Consider the following 20,485-nt stretch of genomic DNA (forward strand, 5'->3'; position numbering starts at 1 on the left):
GAGAGAGAGTGGGCGAGAGAGAGAGTGGGCAAGGGAGAGTGGGCGGGAGAGAGAGTGGGCAAGAGAGAAAGTGGGTGAGAGAGAGAGTGGGCGAGAGAGAGAGAGAGTGGGCGAGAGGGAGAGTGGGTGAGAGAGTGTGTGAGAGAGAGAGTGAGCGAGAGAGAGAGAGTGGGTGTGAGAGAGTGTGGTTGTGAGAGAGTGGGCAAGAGAGAGTGGGCGAGAGAGAGAGTCGGCGAGAGAGAGAGAGCAGGCGAGAGAGAGAGTGGGCGAGAGAGATAATGGGCAAGGGAGATTGGGCGGGAGAGAGAGTGGGCAAGATAGAAAGTGGGTGAGAGAGAGAGTGGGCGAGAGAGCGAGTGGGCGAGAGAGAGAGTGGGTGTGAGAGAGTGGGTGAGAGAGAGAGAGTGTGCGAGAGAGAGAAGGCGAGAGAGAGTGGGCGAGAGAGAGTGGGCGAGAGAGAGTGTGGGCAAGAGAGAGAGGTGAGAGAGCGCGAGAGGGGTGAGAGAGAGAGGGGAGAGAGACATGGGTGTGCGAGGGGTCAGAGAGAAAGGGTGAGATAGTGAGGGTGTGAGAGGGAAGGGGTGTGAGAGAGAGACAGGGCGTGAGAGAGAGGGAGTGAGAGTGAGAGGGTGTGAGAGTGAGAGGGTGTGAGAGTGAGAGGGACTGAGAAAGAGGGAGTGAGAGTGAGCGTGAGAGGGGTGAGAGAGGGAGAGGGTGTGAGAGAGAGAGGGAACGAGAGAGAGAGGGTGGGTGAGAGAGAGAGTGGTTGAGAGAGAGTGGGTGAGAGAGAGAGTGAGAGGGTGGGCAGAAGTAGAAAGTGGGCGCGAAAGAGAGTGGGCGAGATGGAGTGGGAGAGTGTAGGGAGCGAGGGAGAGAGAACGTGTGAGAGAGGGAGTGGGTGACAGAGAGAGTGGGCGAGAGAGAGTGGGTTAGAGAGAGAGTGAGCGAGAGAGAGAAAGCGGGTGAGAGAGAGTGGGCAAGAGAGATAGTGGGCGAGGGAGAGAGAGTGGGCGAGGGAGAGTGCGTGAGAGAGAGAGTGGGCGAGAGAGAGAGAGAGAGCGAGAGAGAGATATTGGGCGAGAGAGAGTGGGCGAGAGAGAGAGTGGGCAAGGGAGAGTGGGCGGGAGAGAGAGTGGGCAAGAGAGAAAGTGGGTGAGAGAGAGAGTGGGCGAGAGAGAGAGAGAGTGGGCGAGAGGGAGAGTGGGTGAGAGAGAGTGTGTGAGAGAGAGATTGAGCGAGAGAGAGTGGGTGTGAGAGAGTGTGGTTGTGAGAGAGTGGGCAAGAGAGAGTGGGCGAGAGAGAGAGTCGGCGAGAGAGAGAGAGCAGGCGAGAGAGAGAGTGGGCGAGAGAGATAATGGGCAAGGGAGATTGGGCGGGAGAGAGAGTGGGCAAGATAGAAAGTGGGTGAGAGAGAGAGTGGGCGAGAGAGCGAGTGGGCGAGAGAGAGAGTGGGTGTGGGAGAGTGGGTGAGAGAGAGAGAGTGTGCGAGAGAGAGAAGGCGAGAGAGAGTGGGCGAGAGAGAGTGTGGGCAAGAGAGAGAGGTGAGAGAGCGCGAGAGGGGTGAGAGAGAGGGGGGAGAGAGACATGGGTGTGCGAGGGGTCAGAGAGAAAGGGTGAGATAGTGAGGGTGTGAGAGGGAAGGGGTGTGAGGGAGAGACAGGGCGTGAGAGAGAGGGAGTGAGAGTGAGAGGGTGTGAGAGTGAGAGGGTGTGAGAGTGAGAGGGACTGAGAAAGAGGGAGTGAGAGTGAGCGTGAGAGGGGTGAGAGAGGGAGAGGGTGTGAGAGAGAGAGGGAACGAGAGAGAGAGGGTGGGTGAGAGAGAGAGTAGTTGAGAGAGATTGGGTGAGAGAGAGAGTGAGAGGGTGGGCAGAAGTAGATAATGGGCGCGACAGAGAGTGGGCGAGATGGAGTGGGAGAGTGTAGGGGGCGAGAGGGAATGGGTGAGAGACAGAGTGGGTGAGAGAGAGAGTGGGCGAGAGAGAGTGGGTTAGAGAGAGAGTGAGCGAGAGAGAGAAAGCGGGTGAGAGAGAGTGGGCAAGAGAGATAGTGGGCGAGGGAGAGAGAGTGGGCGAGAGAGAGAGAGTGAGCGAGAGAGAGATATTGGGCGAGAGAGAGTGGGCGAGAGAGAGTGGGCAAGGGAGAGTGGGCGGGAGAGAGAGTGGGCAAGAGAGAAAGTGGGTGAGAGAGAGAGTGGGCGAGAGAGAGAGAGAGTGGGCGAGAGGGAGAGTGGGTGAGAGAGAGAGTGTGTGAGAGAGAGAGTGAGCGAGAGAGAGAGAGTGGGTGTGAGAGAGTGTGGTTGTGAGAGAGTGGGCAAGAGAGAGTGGGCGAGAGAGAGAGTCGGCGAGAGAGAGAGAGCAGGCGAGAGAGAGAGTGGGCGAGAGAGATAATGGGCAAGGGATGAGGGTGAGAGAGTGCGCGAGGGGTGAGAGAGAGAATGTTGAGAGCGAGAAGGTGTGAGGAAGAGAAGGGGGTGAGAGAGAGGGGCTGAGAGAGAGGGGATGAGAGAGAGAGTGTGTGAGAGAGAGAGTGAGCGAGAGAGAGAGAGTGGGTGTGAGAGAGTGTGGTTGTGAGAGAGTGGGCAAGAGAGAGTGGGCGAGAGAGAGAGTCGGCGAGAGAGAGAGAGCAGGCGAGAGAGAGAGTGGGCGAGAGAGATAATGGGCAAGGGATGAGGGTGAGAGAGTGCGCGAGGGGTGAGAGAGAGAATGTTGAGAGCGAGAAGGTGTGAGGAAGAGAAGGGGGTGAGAGAGAGGGGCTGAGAGAGAGGGGATGAGAGAGAGAGGGGGTGAGAGAGAGAGGGGTGAGGGAGTGTCATGAGAGAGGGGTAGAGAGAGAGGGAGAGAGAGAGAGAGGGGTGTAAGGAAGAGGGGTGAGAGAGAGGGGCGTGTGAGAGAGACAGGGGTGAGACAGAGAAGGCTGAGAGAGAGGGGGGTGAGAGAGAAGGAGTGAAAGAGAGGGGGTGAGAGAGGGAGAGAGAGGGCTGAGAGAGCGAGAGGCTGAGAGAGAGAGAGGGTGAGATATAGAGTGTGGGTGAGATAGAGTGGTGAGAGAGATAGAGAGCGGTGTAAGAGAGAGGGGTGTAAGGGAGAGGGGTGAGAGTGTGGGATGAGAGAGAGGGGAAGGGAGAGAGAGGGAGAAAGAAGGAGAGAGAGTAATCTAAGAGAGAGAGGGGTGAGAGTATGAGAGGGCTGAGAGAGGGATGACAGAGAGGGAGGAGTGTAAGAGAGAGGGGGTAAAAGAGGGATGAGAGAGAGCGGAGTGAGAGAGATAAGTGAGAGAGAGAGAGGCGTGAGAGAGAGAGACGGGGTGAGACAGAGGGCTCGAGAGAGAGGCAGTGTGTTAGAGAGGGCAGTGAAAGAGAGAGGGTGAGAGAGAGAGGAGTGAGAGAGAGAGAGGTGTGAGAGAGGGAGAGGTGTGAGAGAGAGAGAAGGGTGAGAGCGAGAGAGAGAATGTGTGTGTGTGAGAGAGAGAGGTGAGAGAGAGGGTTGAGAGGGAGATAGGGGTGAGAGAGAGGGGCGTGTGTGTGTGAGAGAGAGCGAAAGGCTGAGAGAGAGAGACGGTGAGAGAGAGGGGTGAGACTGTGAGAGGGTGAGAGAGAGAGAGAGAGAGAAGGAGTGAGAGACAGAGAGGGAGCGAGAGAGAGAGTCGGGTGAGGGAGAGAGAGGGCTGAGAGAGGGGTGGACAAGAGAGAGAGAGGGGTGAGAGAGAGCGGGTGTGTGAGAGAGAGAGAGGATGTGAGAGAGGGGAGTGAGAGCGCGGAGGTGAGACAGACATGGGGTGAGAGAGGGTGAGAGAGGGGTGAGAGAGAGAGGGATGAGAGAGAGGGGGCATGTGTGATAGACCGTGTTGAGAGTGAGGCGGTGAGAGAGAGAGAGAGGGAGAGAGAGGGACGGGGTGAGAGAGTCAGGGGGTGAGAGATGGGGGAGAGATAGAGGGGGAGAGAGAAAGGTGGCGAGAGAGACAGGGGGCGAGATTGAGGGAGTGTGTGAGAGACGGGGTGAAAGAAAGAGAGGGTGAGAGAGAGGGGTGAGAGAGAGGGGTCAGCGAGAGCATGGAGTGAGAGAGAAAGGGGCGAGAGAGAGAGGGGTGAGAGAAAAGGGCGAGAGAGAGAGGGGTCGAGAGTGAGGGAGTATGTGAGAGAGGGGCGTGAAAGAGAGGTGAGAGAGAGGTGTGAGAGAGAGATGGGTGTGAGAGAGAGGGGAGAGAGAGAGTGAGAGAGAGGGTTTTGAAAGAGAGGTGAGGGAGAGGGGGCGTGAGATAGAGTGGGGATGAAAGAGGGGTGAGAGAGATAGAGAGGGGTGAGAGAGAGGGATGCGGGTGGGAGAGAGAGGGGTTGACAGAGAGAAAGGGTGGGAGAGAGACGAGGTGAGACAGACAGGTGGTGTGAGTGGGGCGTGAGTGAGAGGGTGAGTGAGAGTGGTGAGACAGAGAGAGGGGTGAGAGAGAGAGGGGATGAATGAGAGAGGGTGTTGAGAGAGAGGCGGCGAGGGAGACAGGGGACGAGACTGAGGGAGTGTGTGAGAGACGAGTTGAAAGACAGAGAGAGGTGAGTGAGAGCATGGGGTGCGAGAGAGAGGGGTGAGAGAGAGAGTGGTGAGATAGAGAGGGGTGAGAGAGGGGGGTGAGAGAGAGAGGGGTGTGAGTCGGTGAGGGTTGAGAGAGAGGTTTGAGAGAGAGAGTGAGAGAAAGATGTTTTGAGAAAGGGGTGAGAGAGAGGGGTTTGAGAGAGAGTGGAGGATGAGAAATGGGTGAGACAGATTGAGAGAGGTTTAAGAGATAGGGGAGAGAGAGTGGGACGAGAGAGCAGGGGAAAGAGAGAGGGGAAGAGAGACTGAGTGGTGTAAGAGAGAGGGGTGAGAGTATGAGAGGGCTGAGAGAGGGGTGAGAGAGAGGGAGGAGTGTAAGAGAGAGAGGGGCAAGAGAGGGATGTGAGAGAAAGGGTGGGAGAGAGAGGAGGTGCGACAGACAGGTGGTGTGAGTGGAGGGTGAGAGAGAGTGTGAGAGAGGGGGGTGAGACAGAGAGAGGAGTGAGAGAGAGAGGGATGAGCGAGAGAGGGTGTTGAGAGAGAGGTGGCGAGTTAGACAGGGGGTGAGATTGAGGGAGTGTGTGAGAGATGGGTGAAAGAAAGAGAGGGTGAGGGAGAGGGGTGAGAGAGAGGGGTGAGAGAGAAGGATGAGAGAGAGGAGTCAGAGAGAGAAGGGTGAGAGCGAGAGAGAGAGAGGGTGAGAGAGAGGGGTAAGAGAGGGTTGAGAGAGAGAGGGGTGAGTGAGAGAGGGTGTTGAGAGAGAGGCGGCGAGAGAGATGGGGGCGAGATTGAGGGCGTGTGTGAGAGATGGGTGAAAGACAGGGAGGGTAAGGGAGAGCGGTGAATTTTAGGGGTGAGCGAGTGCATGGGTTGAGAGAGAGAGAGGGGTGAGAGAGGAGGCGAGAGAGAGGAGTCAAAGATAGAAGGGTGAGAGCGAGGGAGAGAAATGGTGGGAGAGAGAGGAGGTGAGACAGACAGGTGGTGTGAGTGGGGGGTGAGTGAGAGTGTGAGAGAGGGGGGTGAGACAGAGAGAGGGGTGAGAGAGAGAGGGGATGAGCGAGAGCGGGTGTTGAGAGAGAAGTGGTGAGAGAAAGGGGGTGAGATTGAGGGAGTGTGTGAGAGATGGGTGAAAGAAAGAGAGGGTGGAGGTAGAGGGGTGAGAGAGAGGGGTGAGAGAGAAGGATGAGAGAGAGGGGCGTGAGTGAGAGAGAGAGGGGTGAGAGAGAGAGGGTGAGAGAGATAAGGGGATGAGAGAGAGATGGGGGTGTGAGCGGTTGAGAGAGAGCGGGTGAGAGTGTGAGATAGAGTGTGGGTGAGAGAATGGGTGAGAGAGACCGTGGGTAAGCGTGGGAGAGAGGGTGAGGTGGTGAGAGAGTGAGGTTGAGAGAAAAAGAGAGGGTTTGAGAGATAGAGGGGTGAGAGATAGTGGGGTTTGAGAGAGAGTGAAAGAGAGGGATGAGTGAGATAGTGAGTTGAGATAGAGAGAACGGGTGAGAGAGAGAGGTGTGAGGGAGAGAGGGGGTGAGAGAGAGAGAATGTGTATGCGAGATGGTGTTGAGAGAGAGGGGGTGAGAGAGCGAGACGAGGTGAGACAGGGGGTGAGAGAAAGGGGGTGAGAGAGAGAGGAGGTGAGACAGACTGGAGGTAAGAGAGAGGGGGTGAGAGAGGGGGTGAGAGAGAGGGCGAGAGAGGCGGGGAGAGAGAGGGGTGTGAGAGAGAGGGGAGATGACTGAGAGACGGTGTTGAGAGAGGGACGGTGAGAGAGAGGTGGAGAGAGTAATGGGGTGAGAGAGTGACGGGGGTGAGAAACAGGGAGAGATGGGGGGGAGAGAGGGGGGAGAGAGAGCGGTGTAAGGGAGAGAGGGGTGAGAATAGGAGAGGGCTGAGAGAGGGGTGAGAGAGAGAGGGAGGAGTGTAAGAGACAGAGGGGGTAAGAGAGGGATGAGAGAGAGGGGTACAGAGCAGAGAGAGGTGAGAGAGAGAGGGCTGAGAGAGAGGGGGAGAGAGAGAGAGACGGGGTGCGAGAGAGAGGGCGAGAGAGAGGCAGTGTGTGAGCGAGGGCGGTGAAAGAGAGAGAGGGGCTGAGAGACAAGGGAGAGATAGAGGGGGTAGAGAGAGGGGGGAGACAGAGAGAGGGAGAGAAAGAGAGGGTCGAGAGAGAGGGGCGAGAGTGTGAGGGGGACAGAGAGAGGTGGTGCGAGAAACAGGGGGCGAGAGGGAGGGAGTGTGTGAGAGACGGGGAGAAAGAGAGAGGGTGAGGGAGAGCGGTGAGTGCGAGGGGAGAGCGAGAGCATGGGATGAGAGAGGGGTGAGAGAGATGGAGTGTGTGAGAGAGGGGAGTGAAAGAGAGAGAGGGTGAGTGAGAGAGGGTGAGAGAGAGAGGGATGAGATAGAGAGGGGTGAGAGAGTGAGGGGGCTGAGAAAGAGAAGGGTGGGAGAGAGAGAGAGGGATGAGAGAGCAAGGGGGTGAGAGAGAGGGAGTGTGTGAGAGGTGGGTTGAAAGGGAGAGAGGGTGAGAGAGATGGATGAGGGAGAGAAGGGTGAGAGCGAGAGAGAGAGTGGATGAGAGAGAGAGAGAGGGATGTGAGAGGGAGTGTGTGAGAGGGGCTGAGAGAGTGAGGGGGTGAGAGAGTGAGGGGGTGAGAGAGAGAGGGGGATGAGAGACAGAGAGGGGGAGAGAGAGAGGGGTGAGAAAGAGAGGGGTGAAAGAGAGAGAGGGGTGAGAGAGAGCGGGGGTGAGAGAGAGACGGTAAGAGGGAGAGATTGATGGATGAGAGAGAGGGTTGAGAGAGAGAGAGGGGTGAGTGAGATAGTGAAGTGAGATAGAGCGAATGGGTGAGAGAGAGAGGGGTGAGTGAGAGAGGGTATTGCGAGAGAGGCAGTGAGAGAGAAGGGTATGGGAGAGAGGAGGTGAGATGAGAGAGACGGGGTGAGAGAGAGGGGATGAGATATAGAGAGGGGTGAGATAGAGAGGGGTGAGAGAGTGAGGGGGGTGAGGGAGAGAAGGGTGAGAGCGAGAAAGAGAGAGGGTGAGAGAGAGAGAGGGATGAGAGAGAGGGTGTGAGAGAGGGGTGAGAGTGAGGGGGTGAGAGGGGGGTGAGAGAGAGCAGTGAGAGAGAGAGAGGGATGAGAGACTGAGAGGGAGTGAGAGAGAGAGAGTCAGGTGAGGTAGAGAGAGGGGAGAGAGAGGTGTGAGAAAGAGAGGGGTGAAAGGGAGTGAGGGGTGAGAGAGAGAGACAGGGTGAAAGAGAGAGAGGGTGAGAGGGAGAGATAGAGGGATGAGAGAGAGGGTTGAGAGAGAGAGAGGGGGTGAGTGAGATAGTGAAGTGAGATAGAGAGAACGGGTGAGAGGGAGAGGTGTGAGAGAGAGGAGGTGAGTGAGAGAGGGTGTTGCGAGAGAGGCAGTGAGATAGAAAGGTGTATGAAAGAGAGAGGAGGTGAGACAGACAGGGGGTGAGAGAGGGGACGAGAGAGAGGGTGAGAGAGAGTGGTGAGACAGAGAGAGGGGTGAGAGAGAGGGGGATGAGTGAGAGAGGGTGTTCAGATCGAGGCGGTGAGAGCGAGAGATTGGGAGAGACAGTGACGGGGTGAGATAGTGAGGGGGTGTGAGATAGAGGGGCTGAGAGACAGGGAGAGAGATAGAGAGAGAGAGAGAGGAGGGAGAGAGTGAGGGGGAGAGAGAAAGGCGCGAGAGAGGGGGGCGAGAGAGAGAGAGAGACGGCGAGAGAGACGGAGGTGAGAGAGAGGGACTGTGTGAGAGACGGGGTGAAAGAGAGAGAGGGTGAGGGAGGGGGTGAGAGAGGGGGTGAGCGAGAGGATGGGGTGAGAGAGACGGAGAGGGTGAGAGACAGGGGTGAGAGAGAGGGGGGAGAGAGAGGGGGTGAGAGATGGGTGAGCGAGAGAGAGACGGCAATAGAGACAGGGGGCGAGAGAGAGGGAGTGTGTGAGAGACGGGGGAAAGACAGAGAGGGTGAGGGAGAGGGGTGAGAGAGAAGGGAGAGCGAGACGATAGGGTGAGAGAGTGGGGGTGAGAGAGAGAGAGTGGTGAGCGAGAGGATAGGGTGAGAGAGTGGGGGTGAGAGAGAGAGAGTGGTGAGGGAGAGAGGGGAGAGAGAGTGACGTGGTGAGAGAGTCAGGGGGTGAGAGACAAGGGGAGAGATAGAGGGGGAGAGAGGGGGGAGAGAGATGGGAGAGAGAGAGGGTGGAGAGTGTGAGGGGGAGAGAGAGAGAGGCGAGAGAGAGAGGAGGCGAGAGAGAAAGGGGCGACAGAGACGGGGCGAGAGAGAGGGAGTGTGTGAGAGACGGGGTGAAAGAAATAGAGGGTGAGAGAGGGAGGGGTGAGCGAGAGCATGGGGTGAGAGAGAGGGGTCAGAGAGAGAGGGGTGAGAGAGATGGGGCGAGAGAGAGAGAGGAGTGAGATAGAGCGGGGGCGAGAGTGAGAGAGTATGAGAGGGGGTGTTAAAAGAGAGAGGGTGAGAGAGAGGGGTGAGAGAAAGAGAGAGGGGGGTTAGAGCGAGAGGGTGATGAGAGAGAGGAGGCGAGAGAGACGGAGTGTGTGAGGGGGTGAAAGAGAGAGAGTTTGAGAGGGAGAGGGGTGAGAGAGAGGGGTGAGAGAGAGGGGTGAAAGAGAGGGGTGTGAGAGAGAGAGAGGTTGAGAGGGAGAGGGGTGAGAGAAAGGGGCGAGAGAGAGGGCGGTGAGCGAGAGAGAGAGGGGTGAGAGCGAGAGAGAGAGGCGGTGAGAGAGAGAGGGGGAGAGAGAGTGACGGGGTGAGTGAGGGGGTTAGAGAGAGAGGGTTTGAGAAAATGGGCAGAGATAGAGGGGGAGAGAGAGGGGGGAGAGAGAGGGGGGTTGAGTGAGAGAGTGTGTTGAGAGAGAGGCAGTGAGAGAGAGAGGGGGTGAGAGAGAGGAGGTGATCGACAGACAGGAGTTGAGAGAGAGGGAATGAGAGAGAGAGGGGTTGGGTTAGAGAGGAGGTGAGGCAGACACGGGGTGAGAGAGAGGGGGTGAGAGAGAGGGTGAGAGAGAGTGGTGAGAGAGGGAGAGGTAAGAGAGAGAGGTAAGAGAGAGGGGAGAGAGAGGGCTGAGAGAGAGAGATGGGTGAGAAGAGGGGTAAGAGAGAGAGATGTAAGAGAGAGGGGTGAAAGCGAGAGAGAGAGAGAGGGTGAGAGAGAGAGGTAAGAGAGAGGGGTGAGAGAGGGCTGAGAGAGAGAGATGGGTGAGAAGAGGGGTAAGAGAGAGAGATGTAAGAGAGAGGGGTGAAAGCGAGAGAGAGAGAGAGGGTGAGAGAGAGGGGTGAGAGGGAGATGGGTGAGAGAGAAGGGGCATGAGAGAGAGAGAGAGAGAGGGGTGAGAGAGAGAGAGAGGGCTGAGAGAGAGTGGGTGAGAGAGAGGGGTGAGAGAGAGAGGGGTGAGAGAGAGGGGCGTGAGAGAGAGAGAAGGGTGAGGGAGAGAGGGCTGAGAGAGAGTGGGTGAGAGAGAGTGGTGAGAGAGAGGGGTGAGAGGGAGAGTGTGGGTGAGAGAGAGAGTGGGTGAGAGAGAGAGTGAGAGAGAGATTGTGAGCGAGAGAGAACGTGAGTGAGAGAGAGTGGGCAAGAGACGGAGGGAGTGAGGAAGGGAGGGAGTGAGAGAGAGAGCGGTGTGTCAGGGAGAGGTTCTGAGAGTTGGGTGAGATAAAGGGGGTGAGATAGAGGCGGGAAAGAGAGGGGGAAGAGAGAGGGGAGAGAGAGGGGGTTGAGAGGGGTGAGAGAGAGCGGAAGAGAGAGAGAGTGGATGGGATGGGGAGAGGCACGAGAGAAGGGGAGAGAGAGGGGTGAGAGAGAGGGATGAGAGAGTGGGGTGTAAGATCGGTGAGAGAGAGGGGAGTGAGAGGGGGAGAGACAAGAGGGAGAGAGGAGTGTGAGAGAAATGGGGTGAGATTGGTGGAGAGAGAGGGGAGAGAGAGGGGGAGAGAAAGGGAGAGAGAGAGCGGGAGGGGGGGGAGACAGAAGGGGACAGCGGGGGTCAGAGAGAGGGGGAGAGAGGGAGGGGTGAGGGAGGGGGAGAGATGGGGCGAGAGAGAGTGGGGAGACGGGGGGAGAGAGAGGTGGAGAGAAAGGGGAAGGGAGGGGTGAGAGTGAGGAATGATAGAGGGGTGAGAGAGGGGGGAGAGGGGGAGGAGGGGGTGAGAGAAGGGGAGAGAGGGGGGAGAGAGAGGGGGTTGAGAGGGATGAAAGAGCGGGAGACATATGGGGAAGGGGATGGGGAGAGAGGGGGGAGAGAAGGGGTAGAGAGAGGAGTAGAGGGAGAGGGTGGCAGAGAGAGGGGTGAGAGAGAGGGGTGAGAGAGCGGTGAGAGAGTGGTGAGACAGGGGGGAGAAACGGGAGGAGAGAGGAATGTGAGAGAAGGGTGAATGAGAGGGGGATGGGAGAGATGGTGTGAGAGAAATGGGGTGAGATGGGTGGAGAGAGAGGGGAGAGAGGGGGGAGAGAGAGGGTAAAGAGAGGAGGGAGAGAGGGGAGAGATGGGGTAGAGAGAGGAGGAGAAAGAGGGAGAAAGAGAGCGGGAGAGAGGGGGAGACAAAGGAGGGAGAGCAGGGGGCTTAGATAGAGGGGAGAGACGGGAGGAGAGAGGGTGTGAGAGAAGGGTGAGAGAGAGTGGGAAGGGAGAGAGAGTGTGAGAGAAATGGTGTGAGATGGGTGGAGAGAGGGGAAAGAGAGGAGGAAGAGAGGGCAGTGGTTGGGGAGAGAGAGGAAGAGAGAGGGAGAGAGAGGGGGAGATGGGAGAGCGAGGGGCAGAGACAGTGGGGAGAGAGAGGGTGGAGAGAGGGGGAGAGAGAGGGGGAGAGAGGGGTAAGAGAGAGGAATGAGAGAGGGGTGAGAGAGAGGGGAGAAGGGGAGGGAGGTGGGCGAGAGAGATGGGGAGAGTGGGGTGAGAGAGTGGTGTGAGAGAGAGAGGGGTGAGACAGAGGGGTGAGACAGAGGGGAGGGGATGAGTGGCGGGTGAGAGAGAGGGGTGAGAGAGAGGGAGGGGAGAGAGGGTGAGGGAGGGGAGAGAGGGGGAGAAGTGTGAGGGGGAGAGAGGGGGAGAAAGGGGGGAGTGAGAGAGGTGGAGTGAGAGAGGGGGAAGAGAGCACAAGGGGGCAGAGAGAGGGGGAAGAGAGAGAGAGAGAGAGAGGCCAGGAGGGAGAGAGGGTGAGAGAGAGATGGGTTGAGAGTGAGAGGAAGTGTGAACGAGGGGTGAAAGAGAGGGGTGAGAGAAACGGGTGAGAGAGAAGGGTGAGAGAAAGGGGTGAGAGAGAAGGGTGAGAGAGGGGGGAGAGAGAGAGGGGAGAGAGGGGGGAGGGGGAGAGGGGGAGGGGGAGAGTGGTGGGGGAAGATTGGTGGGCGAGAGAGAGGGGGGTGAGAGAGAGGGGGAGAGTAGGGGGTGAGAGAGGTAGAGTGAGAGAGGAGTAGAGAGCACAAGAGGGACAGAGAGAAAGGGGAAGAGAGAGAGAGAGAGGTGGGGGGAGAGAGGTTGAGAGAGATGGGTTGATAGTGAGAGGGGATGTGAGCAAGAGAAGTTGAGAGTGTGAGGGGGTGGGAGAGAAGGGTGAGAGAGTTGGGTAGAGAGAGGGTCGAGCAAGAGAGTGGGGCGAGAGAGGGGGCGAGTGAGTGAGAGAGAGAGAGAGACGGGGCAAGAGAGAGAGCGGTGCAACTGAGCGGGATGGAGGGGATGGAAATGAGAGAGAGAGTCTGAGAGAGTGAAAGAGCGCACGAGAAGGGAACGAGAGAGAGATAGAGAAAGATAGATAGAGAGGGGACAGAGCGTGATAGGGAGAGATAGAGGGCAAGCCAAAGACAGAAGGATGAGGGAGAGAGGGACGCAAGGGAGAGAGAGAGAGACGGGTTTGGGTGAAGAGTGAGTGAGGGGGAGGGAGAGAGAAGAGAGAGTGAGAAAGAGAGAATACGAGTGAGGGGGTGAGAGCAAGGGAGAGAGAGAGCGAGAGAGAGAGAGAGAGAGAGATGTTTCAGGGAGGACCAGTACAGAAGAGGTGAAAGCAGTTCCCTCACCAGATGATGTGAATGAAGCCTAGAATGTAGCTGTTCCTTACCCATAGCTGTGTCTATGTCCTGTCTTCCAGGTCTAAATACACAAGGTCACGAACCCCTCCCTGTGCTGTTTACTGTGAGTGATCTTACCGGCTGCAGGATTTACTGAAGGCTGCAGATCTCCCTCTTCATCTCTCTCTGGCTGACCAAGCATCTTTGATGTGGTTATGGACGAGACAAGAGTTAGGAATTCGGCTGAGACAGGAACATCCTGATGACGGACAGGAGACAGAGAAACAGACAGAATGGGAAATTAGACTGATGCAGTCAGGGTTACACATGGAGAATGACCCTGAGTCCCACAGAGATCTGGAAAATCCCAGGCTCCATCCCTGGCCTGTGCTGCTGCGTCTCTCTGGAAAGGGGAATTCTGTTGGCTCAGGATCTGGAGTAGCTGCAAGTGTGAGAGACACTGACAGAGGCAGCAATTAGACCCACACAGTGAGGGATACCACATGGAGAGAGACTGAGTGATATCACCAGAGTGCAGGAAGGTATCAGGATCACACAATGGTCATGATGAAAGGGTTGGGATTCATGGTGCACGGGGATCAGTACTCAGTGACGGGTGAGCTACGAGTGGGACAGGTGATGGCCTCGTGCTATTCTCACCCGACTGTTCATCCAGATGTTAATGCCAGTGTCCAGTATAACCCATCTAACTGCTTAATATCCTTTTAGGAAGGAAATCTATTATAGACAGCGGGTCTGGCCTACACATGATCCAGACCCAGAGCGATAGGGTTGACTCTAAACTGCCCTCTGTAATGATCCAGCAAGGCACTCAGCTCAAGGGCAGCTCGGGGTGGGCATGCGATGCTGGCCAGCCAGAGACAGCAATATCCCATGAGTGAATTAAACACAACACTGCTGGGAGCAATGGCCTGGTCAACCATGTCGGTAAGCTTATGGACAGGACTTTAAACTGACAGATAGGATGCAGGGCCAGGGTTCAGGTGAAAGGAGCTTTTCAAATCCAAAGAGAAATTGCAATGTAGCTGAAGACAAGCAGAAAGGAACAGAAAGAGACAGAGTTTAACTGAAACTGCACATCAGTGAATTAGACTGTGACAAGAAATTGTGGAAAGAGTCAATCGTAATGTTCTTTTTTGGACTGGATAAAGGCTCTGCAATAAGGTGGATGGACTGTGGCACAGAGATAAATGAGATTTAGTGGTGACACGGTGAACAAAAGGTGGAACATGAATATTCTATTGTCCATCTCCTTGAGGGATGTCAGGGAGTGCAGGATGGGTAACCCTGACAGTAATGGGGAACAAAGGCATTACAGAGAAAGCATTTGGCCTCAGACGATGAAGCTGAATCAGTGTGAATGCAGATTCTGGGTAACACGTGTCAAAAACACAAGCAAGAGAACAGTTTAGAGGCTGCCTAACAGCATTTCATTGCTCAGCCCTGTTACACATTCCAATGTATTCCTGTGTAATACAAAGGCACTGTGATAATTCTGGGAGACTTCAGTCTTTGTATAATCTTGGACAGTCACATCGGCAAAAGTGATGGTCTCCGAACTCCTCTTCAAATGTTTGTGTCAGTGTTTCTTTGAATAACACATTGTGGAAACAGCCAGGGAGGTGACTATCTCAGATCGACCGTTGGGTGATGACGCTGTGGGAAGGAGTAATGTCACACTGAGATATCCTCTGGGAAATTGCAGTGTAGTGGAATTCAGCGAGATGATGGATTTTTAAAGTGACTATAAAGCACACCCTACAATCACAACCAAAGCCATTGACATGTGTTTGAGGGGAGAACTGACCAAGGTAAACAGGGAAAACAGTGAAGTGTATGGCTGGAAATGGACAGTACAAAACATTTACAGTCATAGAGATGGACAGCACAGAAACAGGGCCTTCGGTCCAACTCATCCACACCACCCACATATCCTAACATAATCTCATCACATTTGCCAGCACTTGGCTCAAATCCCTTTCAACCCTTCCTGTTCGTATACCTATCTAGATGCCTTTTAAATGCAGTAATTGTACCAGTCTCCACCACTTCATCTGGCAGGTCATTCCACACCCGCAACACCATCCACATCAAAACGTTGTCCCTTAGGTTCCTTTTATATCTTTCCCCTCTCATCCTGAACCTAGGCCCTCCAGTTCTGGACTACCCCACCCTAGGGAAAAGACCGTGTCTGTCAAACCTACCCATGCCTCTCATGGCTTTATAAACCTCCATATGGGTTACCCCTCAGCCTCAGACATTCCAGAGAAAACAGGCCCAGCCCATTTAACCTCTCCCTTTAGCTCAAATCCTCCAATCCTGTCAGCGTCTTTGCAAATCTTTTCTGAACCATTTCAATTTACACATCATTCCGATAGGGAGGAGACAAGAATTGCGCGCAATAAGCCAAAACTGGCTTATCCAATGTCCTGTACAGCAATAACATGACCTCCAAACTCCTCTACTCAATGCACTGATCAGTAAACACAAGCATACCAAACACCTTCTTCACTATCCTATCGACCCACAATTCTCCTTTCAAGGAACAATGAACCTGCACTCCAAGGTCTCTTTGTTCAGAAACACTCCCTGGGACATTAACATTAAGTGTATCGGTCCTGCGAAGAGTTGCGTTTCCAAAATGTAGCACCTCCCATTTATCTAAATGAAGCTCCATCTCCCACTCCTCAGCCCATTGGCCCATCAGTTCACCATCCCGTTGTAATGTGATGTAACATTCTTCACTGTCCACTACACCTCCAATTTTGGTGTCATCTGCAAACTTACTCACTATACCTGCTATGTTCACATTCAAATCATTTATATAATTAATGGAAAGTAGTGGACACAGCACCGATCCTTGTGGCACTCCACTGGTCACAGGTCTCCAGTCTGAAAAAACAACCCTCCACAACCACCCTCTGTCTTCTACATTCGTGCCAGTTCTGTCTCCAAATGGCTGGTTTTCCCTGTATTCCATGAGATCTATCCTTGCTCTCCAATCTCCCATGTGGAAACATTTCGAATACCTTACTGAAGTCCAGATCACTCACATCCACCGCGCCGCCCTTATCAATCCTTTTGTTACTTCTTCAAAAAACTCAATATCTTGAGCCATGATTTCCCACGTACAAAGCAATGCTGACTATCCCCAATTAGACATTGCCTTTCTAAACACATGTAATTCCTCTCCCTCAAGTATCCGTCTTTCAACGTGCGCACGACTGACGTCAGGTGAACCAGTCTGAAGTTCCCTGACTTTTCCATAACAGCCTTCCTAAACAGTGATACCATGTTTGCCAACCTCCAGTCTTCTGGCACCTCACCTGTGAATATCGATGATACAAATATCTCAGTAAGAGGCCCAGCAAACACTTCTCTAGCTTCCCACAGAGATCGAGAGTATACCTGATAAGGTCCTGGGGATTTATCCACCTTTAACCATTTCAAGACATCTAACACCTCCTCCTCTGTAATGTGGACGTTTTGCAAGATGACATCAACTATTTTCCAATGCTATTTCCCAAACCATCATTCTATTCTATATCTTCCTGGTCCTTCTCTACAGGAAATACTTGTTCAGTTTCTCCCCCATCTCCTGCAGCTCCACGTGCAGGCAGTATTGATGTTTGGGGGCCTTATACTCTCCCCAGTGACCCTTTTGTCCTTTATGGATTTATAAAAACATTTGCCAAACAGTCTCAAGTCCCCTTTTTGCCCTCCTGATTTCCCTCTATCACTACAAAACACTGCACTTGCCCCTCCCTGACTGATCCCTACCCAACACTTCATTCACCCTCTCTCTGACTGTTTCCTACCCAACACTGCACTCATCCCCTCCCCGACTGATCCCTACCCAACACTGTAATCTCTCCCTCCCTGACTGATCACTACCCAACACTGTAACCACCCCCTTCCTGACTGATCCCTATCCAACACTGCAATCTCCCCCTCCCTGACTGATCCCTACCCGACACTGCAATCTCCCCCTCGCTGACTGATCCCTACCCAACACTGCAATCTCCCCCTCCCTGACTGATCCCTACTCAACACTGCACTCACTCCCTCCCTGACTGATCCCTACCCAAAACTGTAATCTCCCCCAACCTGACTAATCCCTACACAACACTGCACTCACCTCCTCCCTGTCTCATCTCTTTCCAACACTGTATTGCTCCCCCTCCCTGACTGATCCCCACCCAACAAAGCAATCTCCCCCTCCCTGACCCATCTCTACCAGATTAGGTCAGTGAGATGGAAGTATTAACATTTAATCCTGCCCATTGTGTATTTGACTGTGACCACATTGAGAGAACACGATGTGCTGTCAATCTCCAGAGTGTTCGATGGGGCACTTCGAGGTAGCTTTCCTCCAGATCTAAGTCCATTCTCAAACTAATCTGGGATATTTACATGAGAACCGTTTCAGTGATGATTCACTTTGAATCCTTTCTGTGCCTTACTGTAGTTAGCTGGGAACACTGATAACCTCGGCAGTACTGTTCCTGGGAATTTTGATCAGAGCCAGATTAAATGGAGATTTCTGGGTCCCATTCCTTCACATGGAAGAGATAAAGTCTCAAAAGTGCACATTGCGATGCTGATGGTGTTATCCAGTTACTTCTAAAAACAAGGTCAACAACCCAACCAGAATGTTCGGAGTGAGGTGACAGTGGGGGAGCACTTTGGAACCAGTGACGATAGTTCTATTAATATTGTAATCATTGTGGAGTGAGACAGAATGTTCCACAGGTGCTAGTTCTACATTGGGAAAAGCACATTCTGACGGAGTTAGCCAGCAGCTTGCAGGGGTTGGTTTGAGAAGTTTGTTTGCAGGCAAAGTAACCTCTGGCAAGTGGAAACTCTTTCAATGTGGGACAGCTACAGTTCAAGATCTGTACGTTCCTGTGAGTGTGAAGAGCAAGGTTGGCAGGAATAAGGAACCCTGGATGACGTGATACTTTGAGGCTTTAACCAGAAAAATATGCAGGCATGGCTCAGGTACAGGCAGCTGGGGTCAAGGGAATCCCTGGGGATACATAGGGGATACAAGAGTTTACTGAAGAAGGGAATCAGGAGGGCAGATGACCTTGGCTGAGAAGATTTGGGTGAATCCAAAGAGATTCGTGAAGTATGTTAAAGGAAAGAGAATAACTAGAGAGAGAATAGAACTGTTCATGGCCATGTTTGTGCAGTATCGCAGGAGTTACCTCTCCTCTGTGTTGACCGTGGAGAAGGACATGAAGGCTTGGGAACTTGGGGAAGTTAGTGATCATCTCTTGGGGACAGTCCATATGACAGGAGAGGAAGTGTTGACGCATTAGAATTGATGAGGGTGGGCAAATCTCCTGGACCTGACCAAAGAATCCAACAACTCTGCAAGAAATTGTGAGTCCCAGGCTGATTCTTTTGCATCAGCGTTACCCAGGGGTGAGGTCCCGGAAGATTGGAGGGCAGCAAATGTGGTGCCCTTATTCGAGAAGGGCTGCAAATAAAAACCTGGGAACTACAGATCAGTAAACTGAACATGTGTGGTCAGTAAGTTACTTGAGAAGATTCAGAGAGATTAGATATACATGCATTTGGAAATACAGCATTTGATTAGGAGTAGTTAGCATACCCTTTTGTGTGGGAGACCATGCCTCACAAATTTGTTAGCGTTCTTTGATGAAGTGATCAGGAAGGTTGACGAGGGCAGGCCAGTACATGTAGACTCTATAGATTTCAATTATGCCTTTGATAAGGTTCCACATGGTACCTTGCTCTGGACGATTAGATCACATGGAATCCAGGGGGCGTTGGCAAACTGGGTACACAATTGGCTTGATGGTAGGAAGGAGAGGGTAACAGTCAGACTGAAGGCCTGTATCTAGTGATTTGCCTCATCGGTCATCAAATCATAGAATCCCTCCTCTGTGGAAACAGGCTCTTCGGCCCAACAAGTCCACTGGTCCTCTGAAGATTATTCCACCCAAACCCATTCCAGTTCCCTATTACTCTACATTTACCCCTGACTAATGCAACTTACTTATGCATCCATAAACAGTATAGTCAATTGAGCATGGCCAATTGACCTTAACTGCTCATCTTTGGGTTGTGGGAGGAAACCCGAGCACCCAGAGGAAACCCACGCAGACATGAGGAGAACATACAAACTCAGTTGGTGCGGCATATTTGCTCAGTGGTTGGCACTGCTGCCTCACTGTTCGGCATGCCGGTGTGGTTTGTTGGGCCAAATAGCCTGTTTCCATACTGTAGGAAGTCTAATCCTAAAAGGATTTAACCCAAACAGACCATCCCGTGAGGTTGGAATTGAACCCAGATCCACGGTGTTGTGGGGCAGCAGTGCTAACCATTGCGCCACTGAACAGGTCAGTGGTGGGCCAACTACATTTTGTTATCGATATCAATGATTTGGATGAGGATGCTTAAGGCATGTTTAGAAAATTTTCAGATTGCACTAAAATAAGTGAGGGAGGTTCTCAGAAATTGCAACAGGGTCTTGATCAGCTGGGGAATTGGGCTGAGAAATGGCAAATTGAGTTTAATATAGACAAGGGCGAGATCTAACATTTTGGCAAGTCAAATCAAGACAGGGGTTTCATGGTGAATGGTAGGGCCTGAAGGAGTCTCGTGGCACAGAGGGACCTTGGATTCCAGGAGCACGGCTCTCTGAACTCAGGGAGACAGGGCAGTGAAGAAGGCTTTTGGCACACTGGGCCCTTCATCAGTCAGGGCATGGAATATCGAAGTTGGGAAGTTCTGTTGCATTTGTACAGGATTCAGTTTTGGCCACCTTGCCATCGCAAGCATTTTATTAAATTGGAAAGAGTGCAGAAGAAATTTACAAGGATGTTTCGAGTATTCAACTAGACAGTTATAGAGAGAGGTTGGACAAGGTAAGACATTTTCTTTAGTGTGTAGGAGACTGAGGGGTGTCCTTATAGAGGTGTATAACATCATAGGAGGCATGGACAGGGTGAATGTGCTCAGGCTTTATTCAAGGCTTGGGACATCGAGGACGAAAGGGCATCGGTTTAAAGTGAAAGGGGAAAGATTAAAAGGGAACCTTAGGGACAACCCATTTCTCCAGAGGTGATATATATATATATATATGGAATGAACTACCAGTGGAAGTAGTCAAGGAGGATACATTTAATAACATTTAAAAGGCACTTGGACAAATACATGGAGAGGAACATATTGGAAGGTTATGGGCCAAGTGCAGGGAAACGGGGTTAGTGTGGATATACCAGTTTGAGCCAAAAAGCCTGCCTCCATGCTTAGAACGCTATGACTCCATGAACATACCCAGGTGTCCCATAATACAGAAGCAGCCAAAGCAATATGAACATGAGCCATCTCTTGGGATGGGGAGGCAGCCTCAGGTTACATTAACAAACTGGATGGACAGTGTATGAGCTCCAAGCAGCTGCATGGGTCCTGTACACATGCAACATGGAACAACACACATCAGGCCCGAGTAGGAGGTTCCAGGAGCAAATACAATCCCTAGGAAACCAGGGCTCTTCCCAGAATAGGATAATGTGTGCCTTTGGGGTTCTACCTCCCCAGGGAGATAATGACAGGCCCCACAATGATGCAACCACACCCGCTCACAGATGGGGACTCCCACTGCCTTTCTTACGGGTAACTGCACCTTTTGCCACGAGCCCTGACCCACAGATGGACCCAGATTCCATGAATTATGTGGTTACCCAGTGTAATGCAGCTGATGGTCTCACTCCGTACACAACAGCCATTCCAGGCACCCAGCTCGTGGGCAGCACCAAAAAGATCCCGTCTCTGACCCAGATACATGTTTGGATGAGATTGACCGAAAGTCTGTCATACACAGAGTGAACGCTGAGGAGCAAACCAAATGAATCGCCATGTGCCTTAGTCCAGCAGGCCATTCAGCC

The sequence above is a fragment of the Chiloscyllium punctatum genome, chromosome 24 (genome assembly GCF_047496795.1).
Source record: "Chiloscyllium punctatum isolate Juve2018m chromosome 24, sChiPun1.3, whole genome shotgun sequence".
NCBI lineage: Eukaryota > Metazoa > Chordata > Chondrichthyes > Orectolobiformes > Hemiscylliidae > Chiloscyllium > Chiloscyllium punctatum.